Raw genomic sequence first — 18,321 nt, 5'->3', positions numbered from 1 at the left:
CTCTGACGTCAGGGGATACACCGGACAGGAGTTTACAGGGTCTTAAAGTCAGCTGCCGGTAAGTACAACGCTTTACTAAAGTGGAACAGCTAATTCACTGTATTCAGTATTTAATTTTGAACACTTTAGTAGAGTTGGGTTGGGTTTTGTGTCTACTACTAGGTTTAGCAATAGCTATATTTCAGTATAACAGTAGTAGATGTTATGTACACTATTAGTTATACGTAGTTTGGACAGGGGCTGCCAGAATAAGTGAGAGAGGTACTGTTTTGTCCCTGCATGCGAGACGCTTTACAATAGTACATACATTTTATGAGGGTATTTTTTTACCCTAATTTCTTGGGGAATTAGTTGGCTGAGAAAGAAGTCCTTTTAGCCTGCTTGTGCATTCGCACCATATATAGCTGATACTGTGTATGGCCAGGTGCCATCAAGAGCAGTAACGCTTATATCATATAAGCCATTAAACAGTAGAATGCATAGTCCTGTCAGAGCCATGACAGACAGCTGTAGCATTTAGTTTTGGGCATTTAGCCAAGCTGCAGTGGATATGGAAATGAGACGGAACATTAATATTGGTATTAAAAAGTAGAGCAAATCTAATAGTTATTTGCTTAATTCACTAGTAGACATGTTAAAAAGTAGACATGACCCAAAAACAGCACTGCGTTTAGATACTAAGGAGACTTTAAAGTGAAAAAATGGATTACAAGGTGAAAATTACACAAAAAGGTAGGAGGAGGTGGTACAGGAGGGTGATACCATGCGTCAGATGGTAAAGGACGGTGATACTATCTGTCATATGGTACAGGATGGTGATACTATCTATCAGATGGTACAGGAGGGTGATACTATCTTTCAGATGGTAGAGGAAGGTGATACTATCTGTCAGATGGTACAGGAGGGTGATACTATGTCTCGGATGATGCAGTAGGGTGATACTATGTGTCAGATTCCACTGATAGCCTGTGTGACATTTTGACTGATAATCATAAAGGTCAATGCATAAACAGAATCACAGAACATGTGCATACTTAGTGGAGAGGCTAGCTAAGTCAAGCAGAAGTAGTCAGCATTATAAAAGTAAAACAATGCCACCAACTCCACAACTGTCATCATATTCTCAAAAGTTAGACGCTGTACTGTGCAGGACAACACAGGTTCTTGTATGGCAAAATACTTTTATCATTATTATTATTATAAACAAGTGAGAAGAGAGAACCAATATAAAAAAAAAAATATGCATTCAAAGACCAAGAAAAAACACAACTGCAATTACAGTTACAACATCACTCACAAAAAGTAGCATGTCAAATCTACAAAAATCATAAAGACAACAAAATGTATAAAAATAGTCAAATTATGACAACTCTTTCAAAACTGGAACTTTATTTTAAAAGAGTAGTACAGGGGGCAACATTATGTGTACTTGTAGAGGACCAGGGAGAAGAAGATAGAAAGTAAGAAAACTGTTAAAAACATACAAAGATTGCTGGGTCACTCACTCATTACGAAGGACATTGTAGCAGAAAACAGCACTGACAGGGAAAATGAAATTACCTCAGATCCCTTTCTTAGCCCCTGAGGCTGCCACATTGCTTTCTATCTAATAATAAATACTTTCCTGAATGACAAACAAGCTTTCCAGCAGTTGCCTCAGTGCACTGCCTTTTTCTTCTTTTACTCAATCACCAATCACCCCTATGTCATTCAAGATTACACCCACGAGGGTCATGCAGTCATCCTCATAAAAGCGAGTTGTCATTTCAGTCAGAAAACACAGAATTAGCAGTAACACATGGACACATGCAAGCGTGTGCACAAGGTCAAGGTTCATTGAAATGATAAGTGTCTGTGTGAATACCTCTGATATCACAGAAGAACAACTACTAGATTACATTTAAACTGTCTCTGATACCTAACGTGTCTTATTGAGTACAGGTATATGCTGTTGTAAAATCATTGCAGTGTTTCCTGTAGATACTTTGGGAATCATTGGTAAAGTTTACATTATCAGCAAGTAAGTGCTAGTTTTAATGTAGTTACTAGGCATGCAAGTCCATTAGATCATTGAGGAGACTAGTCCAGTTTCCACAAAGCACTAACTATCTGGTTAAGTGATTTGCTCAAGGTCACACAATAGGCAAATGAAAGCTGAGCAAATCAAGTCCTCTACCAGATGAGCAGCTCACTGCCTTGATCCTCTGCACTAGCTACCTGACAGGCATAATCTGATCATATTCCTCACGTGCACCCCCCCCCCCCACCAAGTCTTGCAGCAAATGTCCTGCTTTCTTTTCTTCCTGTATCTTCAGCAGCCAAGAGGTACTTAGAAGATATTAATTTGGTCCTATGAAGAAGGCAAAAAGTATTATGCCTTGCTTCTTCCAATGCTGAATTATCAAAAGCTTTAGCAAACCCAGTATGCCAAAAATACTTTGTAACTTATTTCTTAATTTTCAATTTTTTAGCAACTGGTGCTGCTATAGCAGATACCACCCAAGAATTCTAAGCTATCTTACAATTAAGTAAGTTAACACAAAACTATTGTCAGTCTCCTGTTTTTTGGAGTTCAACAATAACATGAATGTTGTTCACACATCACATTGGCAATCAATTAGAAAAATAACCACACTAACCACACACTCAGATGTAAAATCTTTTAAGCATCTAATGAATGTCAACATGCAATCCCATCATCTATTTCCATTGTACTAAACACAAAGTCTGCATTACTGAAAAATGGCGTAGCAATTGTAAAATAATAAATATATCTATATCTATATATCTATATTTACGATGTTGCAGTGGTGTAGCAGTTAGCACTGTCACCTCAGAGCAAAAGGTTCTCCAGTTTGATTCTCAGCTGGAGTGCCTTCTGTGTGGAGTCCGCATGTCCTCCCTGCATTTGTGTGGGTTTCCTCCGGGTACTACAGTTTCCTCCCATATTCCAAAGACATGCAATAGGTGGACTGGGCACTCTAAATTGGCCCTAGGTGTGAGTGTATGCGAGTGTGTGATGCACCCTCGGAGGAGGGTTGGGTCTCAGGCTAGCAGACTGACCCCATAAAACCTGTACCTGCTATGGAAACAACAAGTGCTGAAGGGTGCTCATTGCCCGAAGTGCTGTATGCATGGGAGGGAATCCAGGATATAAGTCTATCTAAAGAGATATAGCTCTATATATATATATATATATATATATATATATATATATATATATATATATATATATATATATATATATCTGCATATCTATCTATGGATCTACTTCAGATGTTCGACATTCCAAAATGCCGACTTTCATATGGCCGAGACCATATGATCAATATTTTGAAATATCAAACATCTCCTACAAAACATAAAGCACAAAAAAATGTCACTAACTGTGTTTAGAATGGGGGCAAGCCCCCCTGCATCTCCATACCCCCTTCTACTTAAATATTCCTACTCTGAGATCACACTACAGTGCAGAAAGAGAAATCTCCTGGTTCTGCGCTGTATTGGGATCTCCACTATACATGTTTGACATTTCAGAATATCGATCATATTGTCTCGGCCATATGAATGTCGGCATTTTAAAATTTCGAACATCTCAAGTAGATCCCTATCATATATATATATATATATATATATATATATATATATATATATATATATATACACATATATATATATATATATATATATATATATATATATATATATATATATATATATATATGTATATAGGTTCCTATCAGATTACTGAAGTTTCAAAACTTCGAACATCATATGGCTGAGACCATATGATCAAAGTTTTGAAATTTCAAAACTAAAATAAAAACAAACAAAAAATGTTTTTACAGCTTTGCTGGTGGGCAAGCCCCCCTGCACCTGACACCCCCTGCTAATTAAGTAAACCAACTCTGAGATCACACTTGTTGTTGTGTCTTTCTGCTTTTTCCTGGTTAGGGGTCACCACAATGGAACTCCGGTCCGCTAATGAATGGCAGTAGATTTTACGTGGCGAGTGGCCGGACCTGACACACAACCTTCAATGAAGGTACGCCCATTCACGCATGTCTCCACACAGAAGACGCTCAAGCTGAGAATCGAACAGTACAACATCGTACTGTGAAGTGACAATGCTACCACAGCACCACCACCACAGTTTTTAACTCTGAGATCACACTATGCAAAATTCGCTGTTTTCTTCATTGTAGTGTGATCTCAACTCTGAAATCACACTACAATGAAGAAAACGGCAAATTTTGCATTCCACACTGTACAGGAATCTCCATTCAAATCATTCTAAGTTTCAAAACTTCAATCATATGGCCTTGGCCATATGATGTTTGAAGTTTTGAATCTCCAATAATCTGATAAGGACCCATCTATATCTATATATATATATATATATATATATATATATATATATATATATATATATATATATATATATATATCTGCATATCTATCTATGGATCTACTTCAGATGTTCGACATTCCAAAATGCCGACTTTCATATGGCCAAGACCATATGATCAATATTTTGAAATATCAAACATCTCCTACAAAACATAAAGCACAAAAAAATTTCACTAACTGTGTTTAGAATGGGGGCAAGCCCCCCTGCATCTCCACACCCCCTGCTACTTAAATATTCCTACTCCGAGATCACACTACAGTGCAGAAAAGAGAAATCTCCTGGTTCTGCGCTGTATTGGGATCTCCACTATACGTGTTCGACATTTCAGAATATCGATCATATTGTCTCGGCCATATGAATGTCGGCATTTTGAAATTCCGAACATCTCAAGTAGATCCCTATCATATATATATATATATATATATATATATATATATACATATATATGTATATATATATATATATATATATATATATATATATATATATATATATATATCTATAGGTACTTATCAGATTACAGATGTTTCAAAACTTCGAACATCATATGGCTGAGACCATATGATCAAAGTTTTGAAATTTCAAAACTAAAATAAAAACAAACAAAAAATGTTTTTACGGCTTTGCTAGTGGGCAAGCCCCCCTGCACCCGACACCCCCCGCTAATTAAGTAAACCAACTCTGAGAACACACTTGTTGTGTCTTTCGGCTTTTTCCTGGTTAGGGGTCACCACAATGGAACTCCGGTCCGCTAATGAATGGCAGTAGATTTTACGTGGCGAGTTGCCGGACCTGACACACAACCTTCAATGAAGGTACGCCCATTCACGCATGTCTCCACACAGAAGATGCTCAAGCTGAGAATCGAACAGTACAACATCGTACTGTGAGGTGACAATGCTACCACAGCACCACCACCACAGTTTTTAACTCTGAGATCACACTATGCAAAATTCGTTGTTTTCTTCATTGTAGTGTGATCTCAACTCTGAGATCACACTACAATGAAGAAAACGGCAAATTTTGCATTCCACACTGTACAGCAATCTCCATTCAAAGCATTCTAAGTTTCAAAACTTCAATCATATGGCCTTGGCCATATGATGTTTGAAGTTTTGAATCTCCGATAATCTGATAAGGACCCATCTATATCTATATATATATATATATATATATATATATATATATATATATATATATATATATATATATATCTGAAAGACATGCATGAATGGGCATGCCTTTGCTGAAGGTTGGAAATTGGGCTGGCAACTCGGCACCATAAAAAACAAATCTACTGCCAATCATTAGCGGACCAGAGTTCCGCTGTGGTGACCCCTAACCGGGAAAATAAAAAATGAAAAGACAAACACACACACACACACACACACACACACACACACACACACACACACACACACACACACACACACACACACACACACACACACACACACACAGATATATATATATATATATATATATATATATATATATATATATATATATAGATAGATAGATACACACACACACACACACACACACACACACACACACACACACACACATCTCTCTCTCTCTCTATATATATATATATATATATATATATATATATATGTATATATATATATATATATATATATATGTATACATATATATATATATATATATATATATATATATATATATATATATATATATAAAATCCTAACTTTAACTCTTCTCTTACCAATCACATCATGCAAATGTTGTACTCTTCCAATTTGTCTCAGTTACATATTTCCATATGTTTGCATGTTGCTTTATAATTTCAGGCAATGCATTACATGTATATCTGAATCCAGGTAAAAATGATACCAAATCTGATCTAGCCAATCCTCCTCTTTCTTTGTTTATTGTGTAACTACAGCTGCAACCCTGGGGTTCTTAACTACTCATACAAACCTTATAAACAAAGGTTTAAAGAAACATAGGCTACATGGCGTGCATCCTACTGATGTGGCCTGACCCAAGGAAATAACTACTCTCACAGTCAGCATTCAGACTGGAAGCTCAACCCAGCACCTCTCATCTGTGTAGCAGTCAACTTTTTTGACCATCTTTAATGGATTCTTTCAAAATCCTTACTTACTCAGACATCTAAAGAACTAACTGATTCATTTCCCAGTACTACAGAGAGAATTTGCATCATCCCATCAACAAAGATTCCACTCGATAGCAGCATTTTCAAAATGTCTTCATTCATTTCTTAAAGTAAATGAAAAGCTCAGATTACCTCATAAATATGAAACATGTACAAATAACACTCTCCTGGACTCCTATGTAACTCAGCAAGTTAGTTGCAAAAAAGAGCCCCCTTACATTCAATCCCTCCAGTTTCTAGGCCTCTCTGTTTTAACTGCTTGAGAGCCTTAGTCAAAAGCTCAAAATACAGAACAGATAAACAATGTTAGGTAGGCATGCCTTCATCAAACCACTTGACACAACAAATCTTTTTGGAGACCCTACTGAGTAGGTTAAAAAAAAATCCAGCACAACCATATAGGGTTCAACATATTGTTTAAAGGGCATCTGAGAGACCAAGTATTTCCAATACAGTAAAGAAATTAATCCATCACTGTGTTTGGTCCAGTCAATCATTAGTAAGATTGACTTTAAAAAGCCATACATATCTCATTTGACAAAAATTTCCACTTGTTTCAATGGATTAGTCTCTAACTTACATGGATAGGGAAGGGACTATGGACATAAACAGTTTACTGCCATGATTCATGACAGTATGAAATGGCTTGGTTAGGATTATCTCCCTCTTTATGTATAACTGTCAATAATACTTCACCCCTTTCCCCAGTAGCTAAAAGTTAGAATGCCCGAAGTTAGAATGCCTGAAGTCTGTCCAAAGAGGGGATAAACAGTTCAGGAGTCTTACTATATTGATATTAAAGCTCTCTTAGCCTATAATTCTAAAGAAAAGAAAAACAGACAGGGGAACTGAAGTGTATCGGACTTACTTTATTGCCAAGTTTAAGCGCTTTCGTCTACTGACTCCTTCAGAATACTTTCCAAAATACGATTAACTCATTAAATACTAATTAATTAATGACAGCACTCAAATTTAAGTAATCAAACACATCTTAAAGCCACAATCTCATCAAATACAAATATTTAAAAACAATACATAATAATAAAACATTCCCATTAGAAATATACTGTTGTTGGTCTTTCGGATTTTTATCTGGAAAGGGGTCGCCACAGTGGAACTCCGGTCCGCTAATGATTGGCAGTAGATTTTTACTAAACGCCGAGGTGCCAGCTCAATGCCCAACCTTCAACGAAGGCACGCCCGTTTATGCATGCATGTCTTTCAAAGGCTACCCAATCGTGGGGAGGACGTGCAGACTCCACACAGAAGACACTCCAAAGCCAAGCCAAGAATCGAATGGGAGAACCTCTTGCTGTGAGGTAACAACGTTACCACTGTACCACCGTGGCTTCATTCCCATTAGAAATATATTGTGCATATATTAAAAACATAATAAAACTCTGATTAACATACCTCATAAAATTGTTGTAATTCTAACTGTTTAAACTTTAAAATGCTATCTGTTGAGACTGGTTATAATTCTAAAGGCACTCAATCAGGAACAACTCCCTTTCCTTTGCCTGTAGTTTAAGTGACCACTCAAATAATGAAATGTTACATTTGTTTTTTTTTTAATACATTACACGGTTGCTGTCACACTACTCTGCAGTCTTAACTAAATAAATGTTTAATCTACTTACAGTGTTTTGGTAGATTTAATATGCATGAAGCCATGATATATTCAGAAGACATTTTTACTGTACCTTCTTATTTTCTATAATTCTCTGTTCCCTTCTGTATCACGCTTCCCCATGAAGTTCACATTGTATATAAAAAACATTTGAAAATGAAATTCTCCTCATAGTCTAGACCTGACTTCATTGTTCCACAAAAGCTGTCTTCAATTGTTCAGTGACTAATTATTGTTTGTAAAAAATGCTTTTGGCATTGAAACAGAAAATAATTTCATGAATTGCATTTACTGTATCTTCATCTTTTTTAAAGTCTTCTTTTTACAAATCTTAATTGATGTTAATTGCTTGACTTAATTTCAATAATATAAAAAGAAATGTTGTCTTTCTTGGTATATTTGCATGTCTATACCTTAACTAAAAGTCTCTTTGTCAAATAACACAAAGGACAACACAGAATTAAACAGGAGTAACCAAATTTTTTTAGTGCTTATGCAAACGTATTGATAGAAATAAGAACTGAATAAACATCTTTCTGCCCTTAGCTGGTGTATTAATTCAGTATGGTTTTGGATGAATGTTTTACAGTAAAAATATCTAGAGCAACTGTTACTATTTTTTGAAATAATTAGTTCTTATTTAGCTGATGTAAGGCATAAGGGAGGTATATAAGATATACATCATAGCACGTGCAGGCCATTGTAAGATACATGGTTAAATGATTGAAGCTTTTAACCGATGCATTTCGTGAAATAGGACAATGTCATTTATTAATTTAATTTTCTGCATAATTGTCTATTTGTCATTCTTCTATGGCCAAAATGTTTGATACTACACATGGCATTATTTATTTAACATTTGTATACCAGAAAAGTCCGACTTGGAACAAAGCCAATTTTCACTAGAGGCATGGGGAGAAATGCTTCAAGTGCATGTCTTTGTAAAATGGGAGAAAAACAGAGTACCTGGAGAAAACCCACATGAACACAGGGAGGACATGCAAACTCCACAAAGAAGGCACTCCAGGCGAGAATTGAACTGAACAACCTTCTGCTGTGAGGTGACAACGCTACCGCTGCACCACTGCACCATCCTTTCATATGATTATTCTCCTTTCATATGATAAGAATCAGATAAAACAAGCTGACCACTGCGTTTTCTTCTGTTTAGTTATTCATTGTTTTGCTATTTTTCCTTTGTTGTTAGTAGGATATCTGTGCTGTTGATTTACGTCCATGTTTTTATGGTTTGACTTTTAATAAAAGCATAGGAAGGACCGTCAGTCAATAATAAGTGTGACTGTTCTCTCTTTACTGGTTTTGTGTTTTACATGCAAACTAATCATGATTCTATGTTTTAAGTTCTGGGCAGTGATACCATCAATTCCACATGAATATAAATTATTTTATCATACAAACTTTGTGAAGTTCAGCTGGTTATCTCCTCTTTATTAACACTGGTTTACCTTCATATAGTTGAAAGCACATCCTTCGAATGTTTATATACGATAACCATTTCTGTGAATTCCGTCCCACCGACTTCCCTAAAGTTTGAACAAAAATCGAAAGTGGACATTTCCAATCACTCCACCGCTGAAACAAGTGCTACCATGGGTTAAAAAGGAGGCAAGATTTTGTTATTCAGAGCTTCGGTTTTCGCAGTTTTGTGAATTCGCAGTTTGCAGTTTGCAGCAGCAGTTTCGAGGATGTGGCTGTCGGACTTATGAAGGAAAACCTTAACAACAATGGCTATTTATGTCTGCAGAGGCTTTAAATTACAGTCTAAGTTTTTTAACAATATCACTTATAATGATGCTTTATACAAGCAGCTACTTAGTGTTTATCGCAATATGGGCTTGAAACTATTACAGATCTTAGCCACGTATAACAAAAGTCATAAAACAGAATTGCATAATGAAACTGAAAGCCTAGATCAGAATGTTATGTTGCATTAAGATGTTCTGACTGTTAAGTACTCTCATGATGTAACCTTTCAAAGACTGCTCATATCTGACAAATTGCAAGAAAAAGTTTAAGAAACTTAAGAGAAATGAAAATGAGTACATCAATGTGGTCCATTTATAGTGTTAATTATTAGATTGCAGCAAAGTAATATTCCTTTTTCCAAAATGACTGTATATGCTCTTTATTTATTTGTTTATTTCTGCAGAAATCATCATTACAACCTCCACAACCACAGTGATCATTACTATTGTTTACTTTGTTTCTAACATGTCCTCTGTTAGGGCCAGAAAGATGAGAGAACCACTTAATGGATGTGCTGGAGCAAAGATATCCAGTGAATGGCAATCAGCAACCAGAAGTATTTTCTAAGTTTTCAGAGAAGATAAGCAAACAGCCAAGCATGCAGAGTTACATATGTAGCAAAACATGCTAAATGTGGCAAATGGATATACAATCTACAACATTTTGGATTTTGGGTCTACGGCAGAATAAATGAACACCCTGAAGAAAGGAACATCATGTACACTAGAGTGAGTGTCAGATTTACTTAACTGTTATTAAGAACACAAATTGTATACCTGAAGGTTACATTTCAATGATCTTTCACAGGCAGTTCATTCAAATATTCAAAACTCAGCTATTTCTTTGTGTAGAAAGAGCTCTATGAAATCAGCACTGCATCCTGCTTTAGCAGTCTTTGAAAAGGCCTGTGCATGTGTGTGACATAAAGACTTTGTTAAATAAACCTGGGTACAGGCAGTTTTATCCTTAGAAGATTTACAAGCATAAAAACAATCAAGGCAACAAAAACCTTTGTGATGTATGCAGATGGCTAAAGTTAGTGCTCCAGTTATCATGTCTATCACAGACTATAAAAGTAATATGCAGTTATTGCTAAATAATGACAGTTACTGTCAGACTAATGTTAAGACAGAGTTTTGATGCAGGCAGACATATTAAAAAGTTTATACTGCACAGTGGTTATATCACAATGAGCTTGTGTGAGTTTCTAAGGTGAATAACCCAAAAGTTGGAGTTACATTTGGCATTTCTAAAATTTAAAAAGATTCTACGCACCCTCTACTTAGTATCTTAGTAACTATCAAGAAATATAACATTCATCATTATAGATATTGGTGGAAACAAATTGAATCCATAGGCAGGAAAATAACATTCTTATATTAAGGACTCATAGGTGTATTTGAACAAGGTTATAGTCCTTCTTAGGTGTAAGTTAACAAGAGTTGACATTGCATCATCATATACAGCTATACCACAGGATGGTAACCAATGAAGCGACTTGGAAACTGATGTTATTTACACATTACTAGAACTGATTTTGGAAGATAATTGCTTTCTTTTTATTCTAATGATTATAAAACATTGAAAGGGTAGCCATGCAGGCCTCAATTCCTGCATTTGCAATTTTATCCCTGACCAGATAGGATAAGTCTTATTTATAAAACACTTATTCAAGTATGTTTTGCTTATACTGTCATTTTAAAGGCAATTTATTTTTGTTCGGTTAGCAACTGATTCAGAATTTAAAGAATGTATAGATTATTTAGATGAGTACTTCATTTCTAAAATTTACTATATCACATATTTCATCTAGATTCATTTACTTTGATGTGCATCTCACATAAGATTATAGTAAACAGTGTTTGCATTCTAGGATTCATACAAAAGAAACGTTGGAGAATATGTGTTTAAAATGGTCTCTAGTCAAGTTACATAAAGTTCAATATGCTTAAGGGGCAATGGTTTAATTATCAAGGACAAATCTCGTTCAGTTTGCATACCCCTTCACTAGAAATAGTGTTGTCACTAAAGGAGGTATACATTAGATGAATAGTGTAAAATATATATATTTATGTGTGCTGTGTGTGTGATATATATATATATATATATATATATATATATATATATATATATATATATATATATATATATATATATATATATCTACATATGCGTCCCTGTCACATGGTTGACTTTTCTTAAAGTGAACTTTCATATGGCCGAGACCATATGATCGACTTTTGATAAGGTGACCATGGGGAACCGCTATCTCTGCACAGTGCAGAATGGGAAAAATTTTCCACTGCCACACTGTAGTCCAATCTCGGGGCTGGTATATTAAAGTTATGGGGGGTGGGGGGTGCACAGTGCAGGGGGCACAGCCCGCTGCTAACAGTTTAAGGTAAGTGTTTGTTGTGTTTTTATGTTTATTTTACATGGTTGGCATTCTGAAAGTCGATCATATAAAAGCATCCGAGAGCTCCAAAGCAGACACCCAAAAAACCTGCACCTCCCGTCACAAACAAGACAACACATAAAACACAAAATCAATGTGCCGTACAATCACAGCTCTTAAGGTGAAATAACATACCTAACACACTAGTAATAAATGACTCTAGAGTCAGGCACACTGATGTCCCACTCACTAGGCTGGACAAGGAGAAGGTTACTGTTAGCTGCCTGTCGAGAGCCAGACTCCACCGCATAACACAAGCACTCATGTCACTCCAGAACAAGCACAAATATGATTCTGTCATTGTTCATGTTGGTGTGAATGACCTGAGATGTACCTCATGGACTACAGGAAAAGAGACATGGAAGAGCTCTCTGATCATGTAGCCCAGGCGGGTATGACCCTGACCCTGAGTAGCATCCTGCCCTCACCAGGAATGATACCTCAGTATAAAGAAAAAAAATATCAATTTCAGCATTTGGCTAAGCTTCTGGTGTCATTCAAAGGGGATCCAGTGTCTGTCAGCCTGGGACGACATGCTCGCCAAGCCACATTGTTTCGCAAGAGACGGCTTACACCTGTCACCCCTAGGCTTTCGAATACTGGCCAAGGCTCTTGCTGCCCCATAGTGCCTTTTTTAGGCAAGGCTCAAAAGTCAAACCCACCTCCATAAACATCACAAATAAAAATATGAGGGTTATGCTAATCAACGCCTGGAGTTTAAATCTCAAAATGCATGCGCTCGAAGCACTCCTCAATATCGAGAACATCAACATCTGTGCAGTAACTGAAACCTGGTTCAGGGCACCAGAGAACACTCCACCACTACCGAGCTACAATTAATACCACACATTTTGGCCACAGAATATGGACCGAAACACAAAAGGGGAGGTATCCATATTCATCAAGGATACCTACACCTCCAGGTTAGTTGCACTGCATGATATCTCTGACATCATTCATGTGCGACTAACATCAGTCAAATCTGCAATGCAAATTGTGGCCTGCTACAGATCAGCCTCCATGACCCAGGACCACCACTCTGCCTTTCTAAGACACTGGAAAACATGAAGGTCCTACCGAACACCCTGATATTGGGTGATTTCAATTACCCTACCATTAACTGGGAAAACTACTTGAGTACAAACTCCCAGGCTCAGCACTTCCAGGAATTTATCAACTCAAATGCCCTGGATCAGCTGGTAAACTCTCCTGCCAGAGGTGAAAACATATTGGACCTGGTCATCACCAACATGGGTAACAGGTGTTCTGCACCGGAGGTCAACCTGTCACTGGTTAGATAAGACCATAAACTAATCACTCTGGATGTCCACACCCCACCACCACCCCCAACCAAGGAAACCACAGTGAAAAACTTTTCTAAAGGAAAATTCACCTTACTTAAGACAGAGTTGGCAAGTTTCAAAGCCCCCACACTAAATGATAACGCTGCCCAAGATGCAGAATCCTTTACAAATGCACTCTATGAGCACCTACAAGGATGCATGGATCGTGTCATCCCTAGCAAAACCAAGACTCACTCCCCTAACAGAAGGAAACCAGTCTGGTGGACCCCTCCCATAAACAGGTTATACAATAAAAGGGGGAAACTAGTTCAGAAAAAAAGCAAATACCAAGAAGGAAAGATATCCCTGATCAGTATCAGTAAGAAACTAAGGTCCCTCATAAAAATCATCCAAGGCTGACTTTGAAAGAAAAAAAGCCAAGGATTTGAAAGATAACCACAAAGCCTTCTTTAGCTATGTCAATAATATAAGTGGCAACTCACAGATATGCTCTGAGCTAGTGCAAAATAGAACAAAATATACTGAATCTACTGATATTGCCAAGATCCTGGCAGCTAGATTCAGTGCAAACTTCACCCCTGTCTCACCTGCAAAAGGGCCCACAAAAATACCGGAAAAGTGTAGTGTCCCATAAATCACAGACACACAGGTGAAAACAGCCCTTTCAAAAGCCAAAAACACAGCATCAATGGGGCCAGATGGTGTCCCAGGATGCATCTTGCATGAACTACAGAATGAAGTAACCCCCACACCTAAACACACTGTTCAGCCTCAGCCTCTCCACAGGCTACATGCCCATAGAATGGCACACAGCAACGGTTATTCTGCACCACAAAGGAGGGGCCACAACTGACTCTGGTAACTATCACCCCATAAGCCTGACTATCCTGTTCTACAAGGCTATGGAGCGCATCATCATGGAACTCATTAACAAAGACATTGGGAACCTCCAAACACTTGACCCGACCCAGTTCGGCTTTGTTAAGGGCAGATCATGCCTATTAAACCTGGTTGACTTCTTTGAGACAGTCACAAAGGCCATAGACAAGGGAAAGGTGGCTCACACAGCCTACCTTGACCTCGCCAAAGCATTCAACATCATTTCTCACTCAGGTATTATAGAAAGTCACCAGCCTGAACATAAACCCCTAGGTCACAAGATGGGTTGCCAACTGGCTTGCAGACAGCACTCACACGGTAAGAATAGCAGGCTCCAGGTCCGACTCTAAACAGTCACAAGTGGTGTCCCGCAAGGCTCGGTCCTGGGACCCCTACTGTTTGCCATATACTTCTCAGAAGTACAGGCAAACACAGGAGGACTATAGCTAACCAACTTCGATGATGACTGCAAACTGGGAGCCATAATTGACTCTCCAGCTGACATGGACATCCTCCAAAAAGGCCTTACTGAGATGGACACCTGGTGTCAAAGTCATGGCCTCAAGCTAAATGCCAAAAAATGCATAGTCATCCCATTTTGGAAAAACAAAACACCCATAAATTACCACATAGGTGGCAGCCCCCTTAATACAAAAGAAGTAATAAGAGATCTGGGGACCCAGATAAATAGTAATCTCTCCTTTGACAATCATATTGCCAAAGTAGTTAGGAAATTCTTCTATGTGGCCCATCTAATTACTAAAGGGTTCACATCTAGAAATAAAGAGGTTATAGTGCCCCTCTACTCTTCACTCATCAGAACCATCATAGAGTACAATGCCCCATTTGGGATGTACCTCACAAGACACTTCCAACAGCTGAAAAGACCACAAAAGTATCTCACCAAGAGGATTACTGGCCTCAAACATATGTCCTATGCAGACCAACTGAAAAAACTCCGGCTGTACTCATGGGCATATCGCTTACTCAGAGGTGATCTCTGCCTGACTTACAAAGCCATGTCCAACTCAGAATTGATGGACATGCTCCACCTAAAGAAATCCAAGTCACTGCGAGCCATGAGCTCTAGTGAGCTAAATCTCGCCACAACAATTAATAGAACATGCTGGAGGGATAGATTCCTGTCACAGAGACTCCCCATGCTTTGGAACAAAATTCCTATTTATATTAGGCAGAGCCCCTCATTAACACTCTTCAAGAGAAACTTTGATGAGTGGATGGGTAACAGAAAATACACCCCTGGGATCACGTCATTGGCTCTGCTTGGCAGAGGCTCAGTTAATTAATCAATGGTGCAGCAAAAGCCGATACACTCTGGCTAGGCTTATAAATGCCCACAGGTAGATAGCCTAGTACCTACCTATGAACCTATGAACCTATATGGTCTCGGCCATATGAAAGTCGACTTTCTGAAATGTCGACCATGTAAAGTAGACCCATACATACATATATATATATATATATATATATATATATATATATATATATATAAAAGTGCAAATTATTTTAAAATATTTTAACCTAAAATACAAGTGTCAATAACACATTTGTGCAAAAATATTCAGTTTAATCACATTTAGTTGACAGATGAGACATACTGGCAGATACAATCAGGAAATATGCTATAAGGAACATAGTGTCTGCTAATGGAATACTTTAGGTAGTAAGACCTAGAGACACATCTGTCCAACACATAATACACATCAGTGTTTTTTTTCTTTCATTTTAAATCACTGCTCATGCAATGTCTGCTCATACAATGTGTACATGTGTGCTGGCAGTGACTTCCTGGTTTTGAGAGATTTTTCCCATAATATAATTGGTGCAAACATGGAGTTCATAGGTTCATAGGTGTTTACTAGGCTAACCACCACAAGGGCCTTTTTAAGACTAACCATGCATTCCAAATCTCTGACAAGTTCTGATACCCTTGATAAGTTTAAGTATGGGCCTGGGATATGAACAATTTACAAGTTACCACTGTCCATTAGAGACACAGGTGCCAAACCAGGGATGAATTTCTGGTTTCCCATCCAATCGTCCAAGTTGCACTTGAATTGGTTTTGGGAGGAACTCTGCTTTACATGGATGGGGAGCCTGTTCCATAGACAGGGTAGTCTCTGGGATACATACCTGTCTCTCCAGCAGGTCCTATTTATCTCACAGACAAGGTTTAAGTCTTTAGAATGGGTAATTCTGGTGCTGTTTGTTATGTGGATATTTAGAAGGTCCATCTGAGTGGAGTCTGACAATGCCCTGTATGCCAGACATAGATCTCCCCTCAAAAGCCTGTAGGAGACAGAATGCAGAGATAGGGCCTTGAGGCAGTCTGCGTAGGACATATTACTTATGCCATGTATTCTTTTAGTGAGGAACCTCTGTGGACATTCCAATTGTGGGATATGCCTGGTTAGGTACATTCCAAAGGAGGGCATTGTACTCAGTGATAGGTCTGATGAATGCCGAATACAGTGGAACAATGACTTACTTGTACTTAGATCCCATACCTTTGTTTGTAAGTTGTGCAACATAGAATGATTTCCTCACCACTGTAGACACATGATGATCAAAGGCTAGATTACTATATATGTGTGTCCCTAAGTCCGTGACTACTGGGTTAACTCTAAGGGGTGTGTTGTCAATATGATAGTTACCAGAGATAGATGAATCCCCAAAGGATACTATTATGCATTTCTTTGCATGTAGTTTTAGTCCATGGCTCTGGCACCAGTTGTTTGCCTGTGTCAGCCCCTCTTGGAGAACATTTGTGTCAGTGTGAGAGTCAATGAAAGCTCCCAATTTGCAATCATCTGCAAATTTAGTCAGCCAAAGACCACTGACATTGGCCTTGACTTTTTAGAAGTAAATGCCAAAAAGAAGCAGTCCAATGACTGATCCCTGAGAGACTCCACTTGTGACTGGCCTCTTTGTAGAGGTGGACTCCCCAATTCTAACTTCCTGGATCCTGTCTGTGAGCAAGTTGGCTATCCACTGGGTGACATATGAGTTTGTATCTAACCTCTTGAGTTTGTCATCAATATCCAAGTGGGTATTATGTCAAAAACCTTGGCCAGGTCAAGGTAGGCAGTGTGAATGACTTTGTCCTCATCCATTGCTTTGGTGACCTTCTCGAACAAGTCCACCAGGTTGAGTAGGCATGATCTGTCCTTGATGAAACCAAACTGCGTTTGATCCAGTGCCTGAAGGTTTACTATATCTCTACTGATCATCTATATGTTAATTCTTTCCATGGCTTTACATATAAAACTAGTGAGACTTATGGGTCTGTAGTTTCCATGGTCTATAGATGGGCAACTTTGTGCAGAGGGATGATTGTTGCCTTTTTCCATTCATAAGACACAGGGCCTGTTTGGAGGCTACAGTTAAATAGTAATTCCAGAGGTCCTGGTAGGTCATGCTTCCTGCTTTTAAGAAGGCATCCTGGGATATTGTCTAGGCCCATTGATGCAGTGTTCTTGATCTTAGAAAGAGCATTAAGGACCTGTTCCCAAGTGATAGTAGGGGGAATTATATTTGATGATATTTCCTGAGAGAAGGTTGATGGGGAGAGACAAGTAAAGTTGGAGCTGAATTTATCAGCCAGGAGGTTTGCTATATAATCTGGCTCAGTATATGTGGCTCCATTTACAATGAGCTCTGCACACAATTGTGTATTGACTTTGAGATTGAGGACATAGCTAAAGAATGCTT

This window comes from Protopterus annectens, chromosome 1.part0 (genome assembly GCF_019279795.1).
Source record: "Protopterus annectens isolate FY-2018-M chromosome 1.part0, PAN1.0, whole genome shotgun sequence".
Lineage (NCBI taxonomy): Eukaryota > Metazoa > Chordata > Ceratodontiformes > Protopteridae > Protopterus > Protopterus annectens.
This window is presented reverse-complemented; position numbering follows the sequence as displayed.